Here is a 12,213-nt window from a genome sequence, read left to right as displayed (position 1 = left end):
TTGGTGAGGAAGGATGATCAACGGCTGTGATTTAAAATACAGTGGTCCCAGAGGGCTCCGTTCACAAGGTGGAAAGTGAGTAACAACTGAGAAGAGGTGAGGAAGCAAATGATGCCAGCATCTGGGGGAACAAGCTGGCCAGGTAGCAGAAACAGCAAGGGCAAAGGCCCTGATCTGGGAGAGAGCTGGTTTGAGACCTAGATGAGCCAGGGAGGCTGAAGGGAAGAGCAAGAGGGAAAGCTGGAGGAGATGAGGTGGAGGGCACTTGGAGGGAGCAGATCATGTAGGGCCTGGTAGCCATTGCAATGACTTTTGCTTGTTCCCACAGTGAGATGGGAGCCACTAGCAACTTTTGAGCACAGGAGGAACTAGAGCTGATTTAGGTGTTGACTTTTTTGTTGTTGTTGTTAAATATGTTTTTATTGATTTTTTTTAGAAAGGAAGGGAGATAGAGATAGAAACACAGATGTGAAAGAAAGACACTGATCGGCTGCCTCCTGCACACCCCCTACTGGGGATCGAGCCTGCAACCCAGGCATGTACTCTGACCAGGAACTGAACCAGGAACTCTCAGTCCATGGGACTGATGCTCAATCCACTGAGCCACACCGGCCGGGCTAAGTGTTGACTTTTTTCTCTTCTGACTACTCTGTTGATTGCACAGGATGAAATAGCACCTCACTGGACACATAGTATGCATTCCATGAATGTTTATGTTTTGGAGTATTCCAAACACATGCATATTATCCCTGAATTGAAATTTGGAACATTTTCCCACATAATTCTATGGTCCTGAAAGGCACCTTTTTAAATGTATGGACAGATTGAGACCATTCAGCCATTCATTCATTTACCAAATATTCATTAATGGGCTTCTACAATATGCCAGGCACTGTTTGTTTTAAGCACTGGGGACACAGTGGTGAGTGAATAAGCTATAAAATGTTTATTCCTCAATGGGGCTTTCATTTGGGTGATGGGAGGGCAAAACATTAATAAGTAACATATAAATAAATATATACATATATAGTGTCAGATAGTGACAGTACTAAGAAGATAAAGTAAACCCTGGTCAGTTTGGCTCAGTGGTTAGAGGATCAGCCTATGGACCAAACGGTTGAGGGTTTGATTGTTTGTCAAGGGCATGTACCTTGGTTGCAGGTTCAATTCCCACCTGGGTCGGGGTCATGCAGGAGGCAACCAGTCAATGTGTATCTCTCACATCGACGTTTCTCTCCCCACCCCCACTCTATCTAAAAATCAATGGAAAGAATAAAGAGCTGTTTTCAGTAGAATGGTCAATGATGTACTTTAGCTCAATAATATTTGTTGTTGAGTTCTCTCTGTGGCAAGGCACTGTGCTTGGTTCTGAAGAATTTTCTATACAATCCCTGCCCTCAAGGGATTTTGAGTCTGTGGTAAGTAGAATTCTGTATTGGTCTCTAACCAGCAACCTTTTAGTGTGGCTCAGTTGGTTAGGTGTGGTCCCATTTACCAAGAGGTCACCGCTGTTTCAATTCCTAGTCAAGGCACATGCCCAGGTTTTGGGCTCTATCCCCGGTAGGGGGTGTGCAGGAGGTAGCCAAAGATTGTTTCATTTACATGGATGTTTCTGTCTTTCTCTCCTTTTTCCTTCTCTCTGAAATCAAGAAAAATATATATTTTCTAAAAAAAAACTCTGGTTTGCATTTTGGTCACACTCTCTCTAACTCTTGGATTGCTCAACCTTGAGCGAAGCCACTTGTCATGTTATAAGGCAGCTCTACGGAAAGGCCCCACTGGTGAAGGACTTAAGTCTGCTCATAGACAGGTGAGTGAGCCGGGAAACAGCCATTCTCACCTCACACCCCAGGTGAGCTATGGATGAGACCACATGGCCAGCTGACAGCTTGAGTAATCTCATGAGGGTCTTTATGTCAGAGTCACCCAGCTAAATGGCTCTTGAATTTCTGATCCATAGAATCTGAGTGTTAATAAATAGTTGTTGTTTTAAACCACTAAATTTGGTGACAATATATTATATAGCAATAGAGAAAGAGTACAGAAGCCTTATTTATGTTCCATCCATCAATATTAAAAGACATGTTTAAAAATAAGTAATATTTTCTTTAATTCTCACCCGAGGATATTTTTCCATTTATCTTCAGATAGAGTGGGAGGGAGAGAGAGAAACACCAATGTGAGAGAGACACATAGATTGGTTGCCTTCCGCACGACCCTGACCAGGTCTGGGGACCGAACTGCAGCTGAGATATGCCGCCTTGACAGGAATCAAACCCACGACTCTTTGGTTCATGGGCTGGTGCTCTAACCACTGAGCAAGCAGCCAGGGGGGAGTAATATTTCTAGTAGCAGCAAAGGTTTATTAATATCAAGTTGTGCAAGACTATCATGGAATGGGAAGAAATAAGACATTTTAAATTAGGAAATGTAAAATTTCTAGAGGTTATAACCTTAGGATCTTCCATCAGAGGTAGGGGTACTGTTATCTATATAACATGTGATGTATTATCAATGCATTATGCCTATATCAAACTACAATGATACTGTAAACTTTTAAACTTTAGAGTAAAACATTCAGAGGAAGAACATTATAAATAATAGGGTGTTAAAATGAGACTGTCCCTGGCTTGGTTTCAGCCCAGCTCCCCAAAGCTGAGGGCAATACAAAAGTGCCAGGTGTCACCCATATGACTGCAGGAGACTCTGGTCCTCACATGCTGAGCCTGTTAAGAGCATCAAAAACCAGGTTGCCAGCATTAGCCAATCACCGATACTTATTGTTTCAAGGGTGACTTGAGTAATCTATACTAGGAGAAGGATTATTTTTGGTGAAAGTTTTCAGTGTGCTATGTACTTAAACACCACAAGCAGGAAAAGACTGGGCTTCATGTCAAGGAAAGGAAGTTTGAAGAGAACCAATTGCAGAGCCTGGGTTTTGGGGTCACAGAGAGTAGTGTCTGGCTCCTGCTAGGGGACATATAGAGGTGAGAGAACTGCCCAGCTGGTGCGGCTCAGTGGTTGAGCATCGACCCATGCACCAAGAGTTTGCCGGTTCAATTCCCCGTCAGGGCATAAGCCCGGGTTGTGGGCCCAATCCCCAGTGGGGGGCATGCAGGAGGCAGCCAATTGATGTTCTCTCTCATCAATGTTTCTATCTCTCTCTCCCTCTCCCTTCCTTTCTCTCTAAAATCAATAAAGAAAAAATTTTTTAAAAGAGGTGAGAGAAGCTGGCTGGCGCTGCTCCTGTCTTGCAGTGGAGTGAAGAGGTGCCTTGCAGGGGGTGGGGGGGACTTACACGCATTATTCTGGGAACTGGATTTGAAGGCCGCTGGCCTGGAGTTTGTTTAAAAGTAACTCTTCCCAAGAGTTCTGCCTAGAGGGGCAATGTGACCCAGGCAGAGGGTATAGACACAGAGGCCCAGGGGTCATAAGCAACCAGGAGGCACATTATCACGGAGCAGGTGGGCAGGTGTCTGAGGAGTCATGAGAGAAAGTACCTGCCATCCAGAGGGACCAGCGGCAGGATCGCAGCAGTCCGACCGAGTGAGGCTGTGTCCTTGTCCTGAACCCCTTCTCCCCAACACCCAACACTGCAGAGGTTATAAACAGTAGGTCATAAGTGGGGAAGCAGAGGGAATAGGGAAGGCGATAAGAAACAGATTATACCCTCAGTCCTGTCTCCTGTCTGGGGCCAGGTCCAAACTAGAGAAGAGGTCTTAATTGAATGAAATCTAAATTCCCGACTTTTATACTCGAGTAGATGAGAGTTTTATAGTTATTTAACTGATTCTATTTTTTAATGTCAAAACAAGGGGCCTTTTCATTTATTTTCTAAGGATGACTGGGTAAGTCATGGAGCATGCCCATGAGTCTCTCCTCAGGCAAGGAAAACAGACAGTGGAGTGATGTGAGCAGACAGTGGAAGAAAGAATAAAGTTATTTTAAGTTTATACTGCACCAAGTCCAGCTCATTCAAAAAAATGACCACAAGTGTTTCTGGAAAAAGGAAGGGAGGGTCCTGTTGCCAGGAGCTGCCTCTAGCTACAAAGGATTCATGGATCACTAAAGATAAGAGTTTCCTAGTGAAGACCTAGATATCTTCAGACTAGAAATAATGCCTACCCCAAAGTTCAGGCCCCACAGAGAACTCTGGAACACCAATTCCTGGACCCACTCAGCAGCTGGTAAGGGAAGTCATCTCAAGTAAGCAGAAGGATTTTGGACCCAGGAGCGCCAGGCGCCTCTCCACCTACTCCAGCACCTGGTCAGGTTGCTCCAAGATGAGACCACATTGTACAGTATTTCTTGCAGCTTATTTCACTACAGAACACGTTTCTTACTACCCAGGAACACACCTTAGGAAAGACTGACCTAGATAGTTGTACCCAGGAATGGTACTAAGCAGATGACCCACAGCTGCTGGAGAGTAGATTACAGTCCTCAGGTAACAAGGCAAGTTTTCTTGGCACCCTCCTTGATTCTTGGACTAGCCCCCTTGAAGGATCTGTTCTTCCCATCCAGCCTCTGACATTGTCCTGCCATCATCCCTCTGGTTCCACAACCTCTGATTTTGTCCCTTTCTGTGCACCTACCCAAGATCAGGACTTGTTCTCTGATCCCGGCCCTGTGCCATCGTGTCCTAGGTGTCTACTCCAGCCTGCTGAGGTTTGCACAGCTTTGAATTAAGAAGAAACTTTATTTCCCCAAATATCATGTTTATGCAACATGTATTGCTAGAAATTTGAGCTTTAGGTGATAATTTAAGATTGTATGTTAAATTGCTGCTTAGGCCCTGGACAAAGGCATGTACCTTGGTTTCGGTTCGTCCCCTGCCCTGGTCAGGGTCATGCAGGAGGCAACCAGTCCACGTGTCCCTCTCAAGTCATTGTTTCTCTCTCTCTCCCTCTCACTCTATCTGAAGATAAATAGAAAAATATCTTTGGGTGAGGATTTAAAAAAAAAAAAAAAATGCTGCTTAAATGTATTTATATCCCAGACCTTGTTTTTGCTTCAGAGTTTAACTAGCGCGCTTTGGCTCTGATTACCTCCTAATCCTCATGTTTTGCCCCTCCAACACTGTTCTCTAAACCCTAGCCACATTAGTCTGTTTCAATTACTCACAAGCACTTCTTTCTCTTTCTTGCCCTCCCCTTTTCTCTCTCAGTCTCCTGAGGGCGTTGGGACATTTCCCTGTTTAGGATGCCTCCTACCTAGTCTTTGTGTCTTATCTTGCCCCACCCTGACCAACTTAGGCGCCCTGTCTTTGCGTTACCAACCACTCTGGTTAGGTCACTCTCTTGTCTCTTATCCCTCTGAATCAGGATTGCCTGCTTTCTTTCTTTCTTTTTTAATCCTCACCTGAGGATATTTTACCATTTATTTTCAGATAGAGTGGGAGGGAGAGGTAGAGAAAGAAAGAGAGAGAGAAACAACAATGTGAGAGAGACACACTGATTGGTTGCCTCCCACACAACCCTGACCAGGGCCAGGGATGAACTGAAACTTAGGTACGTGCCCCTGACTGGAATCGAACCCGTGACTCTCTGGTCCCCAGGCCGACACTAACCTCTGAGCTAAACTGGCCAAGGCATTCTTTTTTTTTTTAATCTTTTTTTAATCTTCACTGGAGGATATGTTCATTGATTTTAGAGGGGAGTGTGGAGGGAGGGAAAAAACAATGGGAGAGAAAAACATCGATTGGTTACCTCTCATACGAATCCCAACCTAGGCATGTGCCCTGACTGGGAATCAACCCCAAAACCTTTTGGTATATGGGAAGACGCTCCAGCCAACTGAGCCACACCGGCCAGGGTACCCGCTTTTTTGTATGTATCTTGTTCTAGACTATAAGCTCCTTGAAAGCAGGAGTTATGTCTTATTCGCTGCTGCATTGTGTCTGGCACATAGCAGGTACACAGTAAATAAATGAATGTGTACCATTTTATTGGATAGTTGTAAGCAGAAAGAAACTTCATTCTTTTTTAATTTATTCTACTCCATTAAAAGTTGACTGCCAAACCATCCCTAAGTGAAATTTTCAGCAAATTTTCTGTCATTTGTTTGAACACTAAGTCCAGAGGTCTCTGGCCTAGAAGCCAGTCTGGTCGAATAACCACACAACTGCAGTCTAATACAATATAATATCAAAACTCTAAAACTATTCGATGTTAACATTTCTCCCATTTTCTGCTGAGCTTGGAAGCCTAGAGTGGAAAGTCAAGAGGTGTAGTTGGCTCCTCTGTTCTCCTCAGATACTTTCTCCCTTACTAAAGAGATGGTGTTTCTGAATGTGCTTCCCTCCCCATCTCTCTCCCCCCACCCCTCCACTCCACCCCCAACACCAGGCTCAGACCTAGGGGAAGAGGAGATTAGTGGAAGGGGCCATGGTTTTGTGGTTGCTTAGGCTGCTCCTGGCATTGGTGCCCTTGCAGAGTGGGGCGTGTCTAAGACTGCAGTTGTGGGCACTTTTGCGGGTTCCTATGAGATGTCCCTACTGGTGACCCCTAGCATATATTATTATCTATTGCTGCATAACAAATTACTCTAAAACTTAGTAGCTTAAAACTATAAACATTTGTTATCTCACACCGTTGCTGCTTAACTGTTTGCTTCTGACCCAGGGTCTCTTAGGAGGTTGCAGCCCAATGTTGGTAGGGACGCTAGTCATCTGAAGGCTAGACTGGGGCTGGAGGAACAACTAAGATGGTGCCCTCACATGCCTGGCAAGTTCGTTCTAGTTTTGGCAGAGGCCTGAGTTCCTCACCACGTGGACCTCTCTACATGGTGTTTACCCCAGGGAGAGTGATCCAGTAGGAAGAACCAGGAGGAACTGTAGTGCCTTCTGTAACCTGGTCCTACAAGTCAGACACCATTGCTTAAGTTGGTCGCTGTCAGATCAGGCTGTCATAACAGAGCACTGTGGACTAGGTGGCTTAAATAACAGAGATGCATTTCTCACAGTTTCAGATGCTGGGAAGGCCAAGGTCAGGGTGCCAGCAGGGTCAGTGTCTGGCGAGGGCTCCCCTCTGGGTTCCAGATGGCTGCCTTCACCCTCCTGGCAGAGTGTCCTCTCACAGCAGAGAGAGAGCAAGCTCTCTGGTATCTTCTCTTATAGAGGCATTAATCCTATCATGCGGGTCCCATCTACATGGCTTCATCTAAACCTAATCACCCTCCACAAACCCCATCTCCAAGTACCATCCATTGTGAGTTAGGACATCAGCATGCGAATCTGGGGGAGATACAATCAGTCCATAGCAGTCACACAAATCAGCCCTGATAAAATATGGGAGGGGACAGCATGGAAGTATCAACACCGGGAGGTGGAGATCATTGGAGGCAGACTACCACGCAGGCAAATCCTCTCCTCCAGCTGGTCCCTGTGACTCCCAGTTCAGTCCCTGGTCTTCCTCCTGCCCACCCCAGTCCCAACCCCAATCTCTACTGGAGGCTCTCTGCCCTTCAAGTGAGCTCTTGGGAGATTCATTACTGCAAGCTGGCTCCCTTCTACAGGACTCCAGGTCCCCACGCAGTCCCTGGGAAATACACATCTTTGCCCGTAGTGGTAGAAATGCACCTCACTCCCAGTGCAGTGCCCTCCTCGTTCTGGCAGCATCAGCCGGGCTCTTGCCTTTTGCTCTCTCAGCTGTGTTTTAGAAACCAGTCTCTATGATCTCTAATTCCACAGAAAGTTGTCAAGTTCTTCAAGTGTTCCTCCCAAACTCTCATTCTCACTTAGTATAAGTCCTTCAGTTTGGCGAGGATATTGGAAATTTGCTGTACACTGAAAATTTTTCCAAAATATCCCACTTTCCTCCCGCCTCTTCTACCATGACTATTGCATAACCTGAGTAATGCCAGTTGTTTAAATCTCTCCACATACAACCAGGTGGTTGTAGCAGATGCTTTTGGTGTCCTGTCCCTTGGCCCTCCTGGCTGCCCACCCATGGTTTCCTTCTGTTAGTGCCTGTGACTCTGCCTGGGGGAACATGGTCAGCCTTGGGAACAGGGAAAGTCAGAATGCCTGCAAGTTAACACCCTCTGGAATAGCCATCAACCAATGACAAGAAGGAGTTAAAAATTATATTATCCAACTTCCGCAGATCGGACAACTCAGGCATATTCTACACTGTCTCCCAGAAGTCCCCAGTGGGATTGATCTGTAGGTGAGGACTGTGGTAACCTGCCTATTAACACACCCTAAAGTGCCTTCCTACCCTTTTGAAATCCACTTTCCCACACCTCCTCTGGATGCTTCCTGAAATTACTTCTCAAATAAACTATAGTCTTAGGGTCTACAACAGGAGGAAACCATCTTGATGGGTGTGTGACCTGTGAAGGGCCTGATTTCTGACTTAATTGCCTGCTGTTGTCATCTTGAAATTATTAATAATTTTTATTTTATTTATTTATTTTTTATCCTCACCCAAAGACATTTTTCCATTTTTTGTTCAGGTAGAGTGGGAGGGAGAGAGAGGAAGAGAGAAACATCGATGTGAAAGGGGCACATTGAGTGGCTGCCACCCGCACGACCAACCAGGGCTGGGGACAAACTGCAACCAAGGTTCGTGCCCTTAGTGGAAACCGAACCCAGGTCTCTCTGGACTGCAGGCCGACGCTCCAACTGCTGAGCCAAATTGGCCAGGGCTATTAATAATTTTTAAATGAGAAGCCTTACAGTTTCATTTCTGACTGGACCTTGAAAACTATGTAGTCAATCCTGAACCCCGCCTAAAACAGTGGTCTGGCACCTCCATTTAGGATTGGGGTACTTGATACCTATTGTATTATTCCTGGCCTTTGGGAATATAGTTAATCTATTACAAATACATAATTGAGAATTCAGAGAATAACTGGATTTTGCTCTTTTTTATTCTCACCCAAGGATATGCTTTTAGTTTTTTTGGTTTTTTTTGTTGTTGTTTTGTTAATCCTCACCCAAAGATATTTTCCATTGATTTTTAGATAGAGTGGAAGAGAGGGAGAGAGAAAAAGATCGATGTGAGAGAGACACATTGATTGGTTGCCTCCCACGCAACCCCAACCAGGGCCAGGGATCAACCCTGCAACCCAGGTACGTGCCCTTGACTGAAACTGAACTTGAGAGGCTTCTGTCCACTGGCTGATACTCTAACCATTGAGCCAAACTGGCCAGGGCTGTTTTTATTGATTTTAAAGAGAGAGGGAGAGAGAGAGATAATGATTTGTCACCTCCCATACACATCCTGATTGGAATGGAACCTGAAACTTAGGTATGTGCCCGGACCTTGAATCGAACCTGAAATCTTTTGGTGTATGTGATGATGCTCCAACCAACCGAGCCACCTGGCCAGGGTTGGGTTTTACTCTTTTGTAAAGAATTACATTTGATTTTGTTTTATGTGATTTTCATTGTCTATCACATAGTTTGGATTGTGACTCTTCTCCTTCTCCTTCTCCTTCTCCTTCTCCTTCTCCTTCTCCTTCTCCTTCTCCTTCTCCTTCTCCTTCTCCTTCTCCTTCTCCTCTTTCTCCTTCATCTTTGGCTTTGGCTTCAGCTTCTTCTGAAAAATAAACCAAAATTGTCAACTTGAATTGTAACTGACCAAACTATGTCCAGGAATCTCTCCAAACAACCCAAAACAACACCACAGTTTTTTGCCCAGCCAGTGTGGTTCAGTGGTTGAGTGTCGACCCATGCACCAAGAGGTCGCTAGTTCCATTCCCGGTCAGGGCATATGCCCAGGTTGTGGGCCAAATCTCCAGTAGGGGACATGCAGGAGGTGGCCAGTTGATGTTTTCTCTCATTGATGTATCTCTCTCTCTCTCTCTCTCACTCTCCCTTTCTTTCTCTCTAAAATCAATAAAGAAAAACACATACATAATGGAGTACTATGCAGTTGTAAAAAAGAAAGATCTCTTATCCTTTGAGACAACATGGAGGGACCTGGAAAGTGTTATCCTAAGTGAAACAAGCCAAGCAGAAAAAGACAAATACCACATGATCTCACTTATATATAAAATATAATAAATATAACAGTCTGAGGAATAGGGTAGACCCAGAAACACGGAAGTAGGTTACAGACTGACAACCCTCAGAAGAGGGATTGGGGGTGGGGGGGGGTGGGAAGAGATAAACCACAGAACTTATATGCATGTATGCATAACCAATGGACATGGACAACAAAGCCAGGGATGGGGCGGTGGGGGGGATGGGGAGGAGGGTGTCAATGGGGTAAAAAAGGAGAAACATCTGTAACAAAATAAAATTAAAAAATTAAAAATTAAAATAAAAAAACGTGATACATGATGAAAAAACAAACAAACATTTTTTGCCAGCCCCAGTGTTTCTGGGATAAGACCAAGAGCAGCCCATATTCAAGGCTGGTTGTCCCCCTCTCAAGCTTCTCATTCCAAAGGAAAAATTAGGGATGGATAAAGGTCCTCTTCCCTCCTCCCATCATATTGGGAACTTAGAAAGTCACTGGTGGGGTTCACCTCTCCTCTCACCCCATTCCTTTCCTAAGGTAAATGGAAATCTTCAGACATTATCCAGAAATCCAGGGATCCAGGTGAGGCAGCCCCAGTGCCCTCCTGGACTTTCAGCCAAAGCTTTACTCCAGTTCGTTCAGCTGGCATTCCCAGTGCCCAAGTGGAAAGTAAGTAAAATAGGTGCTAGAGAAAAACCTCAAATGCCCTATCATCTTCACAGTGTGAGTCACATTGCATAAATAAATAAATAAATAAATAAATAAATAAATAAATAAAACAAGAGCCCTAATGAAGAGCAACAGCGGCCAGCCCTCAGAAGACATGCTGAATCCTTCTGGTTGGTAGTGGTGGGCTTGTGGCTCTGGTTGGTGGAAGGCTGGGTGATCTGGCTGGCCCTCCGGCGTGGTGGAGCCAGGTACTCAAACATGGATATCGAGAGAGTAGACAGCATGTCTTTGAGGTCCGGGGGCATGGGGTCAGACCAGAAGCCATGACAAGGGCATCATCACTGTCGATGTGCTGAGTGGGATCCAGCACCAGCAATTTGTCAGTGAGGTCCAGTGCACGGGGGTCACGCACATTAGCCTTCAACCTGTCCTTCACCTTCCACTTCTGGCACTAGGTCCAGTTTCTCAAACAGCTCATACTTGTCCACATTTGGCCACACGTCAGGGGTGATGAAGCCACAGAGCTGACTGATGAGGGCCAGCTGGTGCTGCTCCATGTTGCCCTGCCTGATGGGCTGTGGTCTACATCTCCACCATGATGCACCAAGCACCCCACAGGCTACTGAGGGGGTTGGTAGTCCTGCTCCCCAAGTGACAGCTCTGAGGGCTGGTACCAGAGCATCACCACCCAATTGGTATAGCGGTTGGGCTGGCTGCTTTTGGCCAGACTGAAGACCCGGGCCAGCCCGAAGTCTGCCAGTTTCAGGACCGGTCTTGGGTGATGAGCACGTTAGCCGCCTTCATGTCCCTGTGCAGGCTCTTGTTTCTGTGGAAGCAGTAGAGGCCATTGAGCAACATCTGCGTGACCTCAGTGTGAACTTGACAAACCCGCTGCTCAACAGCCCAGCAAGATCATGCTAGCAGAAGTCCAACACCAGGTATTTCTGCCTCTGTAGCGGTGATAGCGGGAAGTGTTGGTTTGACAGATCTCAATCAAGTTGACAATATTCTCATGTTTTAGAAGCTGGAGAATCCTGATTTTCTGCAAGGCTATAATGGGGAACCCCTCCTTCTTGATTTCTATCAGTACCTTCTTCAGAGCCTCCTTTTGGCCAGTCAAGTGATACATTGCCGTAAAAACCTCCCAAAGGTGCTTTGGCCAGTCTTAGAGAGCTTCTAATATTTGGACACCTCATCACAAGAGGGCAACACCACTGAGTCATACGGCTTTGCCATGCTTGGCCGCCTCCAGCCTACCACCCCCCGCGACATAGCCTCCAGCCGCCGCTGCTGCTCTGTGGTTATTCTTGCAAGTTCAAAAGAAAGCTTATTTATTTGCAGTGTGCTGTCATTGATACTCCACCAGGCCTGTGTTCATTACTGCAATTCCACAGACTTCTATTTCCATGACTTCTTATCACTTTTCTCAGACTTTTCAATTAATTCCTAAATGTGGGAATAGTCAGTTGGTTCAGATTTCTGTTTCTCATAATATTTGTATTAACATAGGCTCTAAATCCACAAAAATCTGTTCTCATGAGGAATTGATTAAAAGAAATATGGGAGAATGTTT

The 12,213-nt window shown here is 45.5% G+C and overlaps 1 pseudogene; it reads right to left on the bottom strand.

Moving 5' to 3' along the window:
* The window catches only part of LOC118626238, an 86,333-nt pseudogene extending 74,457 nt beyond the window's left edge, over nt 1–11,876 (bottom strand).
* Nucleotides 11,877–12,213: the final 337 nt, after the last annotated feature.

Source organism: Molossus molossus, unplaced genomic scaffold, assembly GCF_014108415.1.
Source record: "Molossus molossus isolate mMolMol1 unplaced genomic scaffold, mMolMol1.p scaffold_m16_p_12, whole genome shotgun sequence".
In the NCBI taxonomy this organism is placed as follows: Eukaryota; Metazoa; Chordata; class Mammalia; order Chiroptera; family Molossidae; genus Molossus; species Molossus molossus.
Note: the sequence above shows the minus strand (reverse complement) of the source record. Positions and strands in the feature narration are given on the sequence as shown.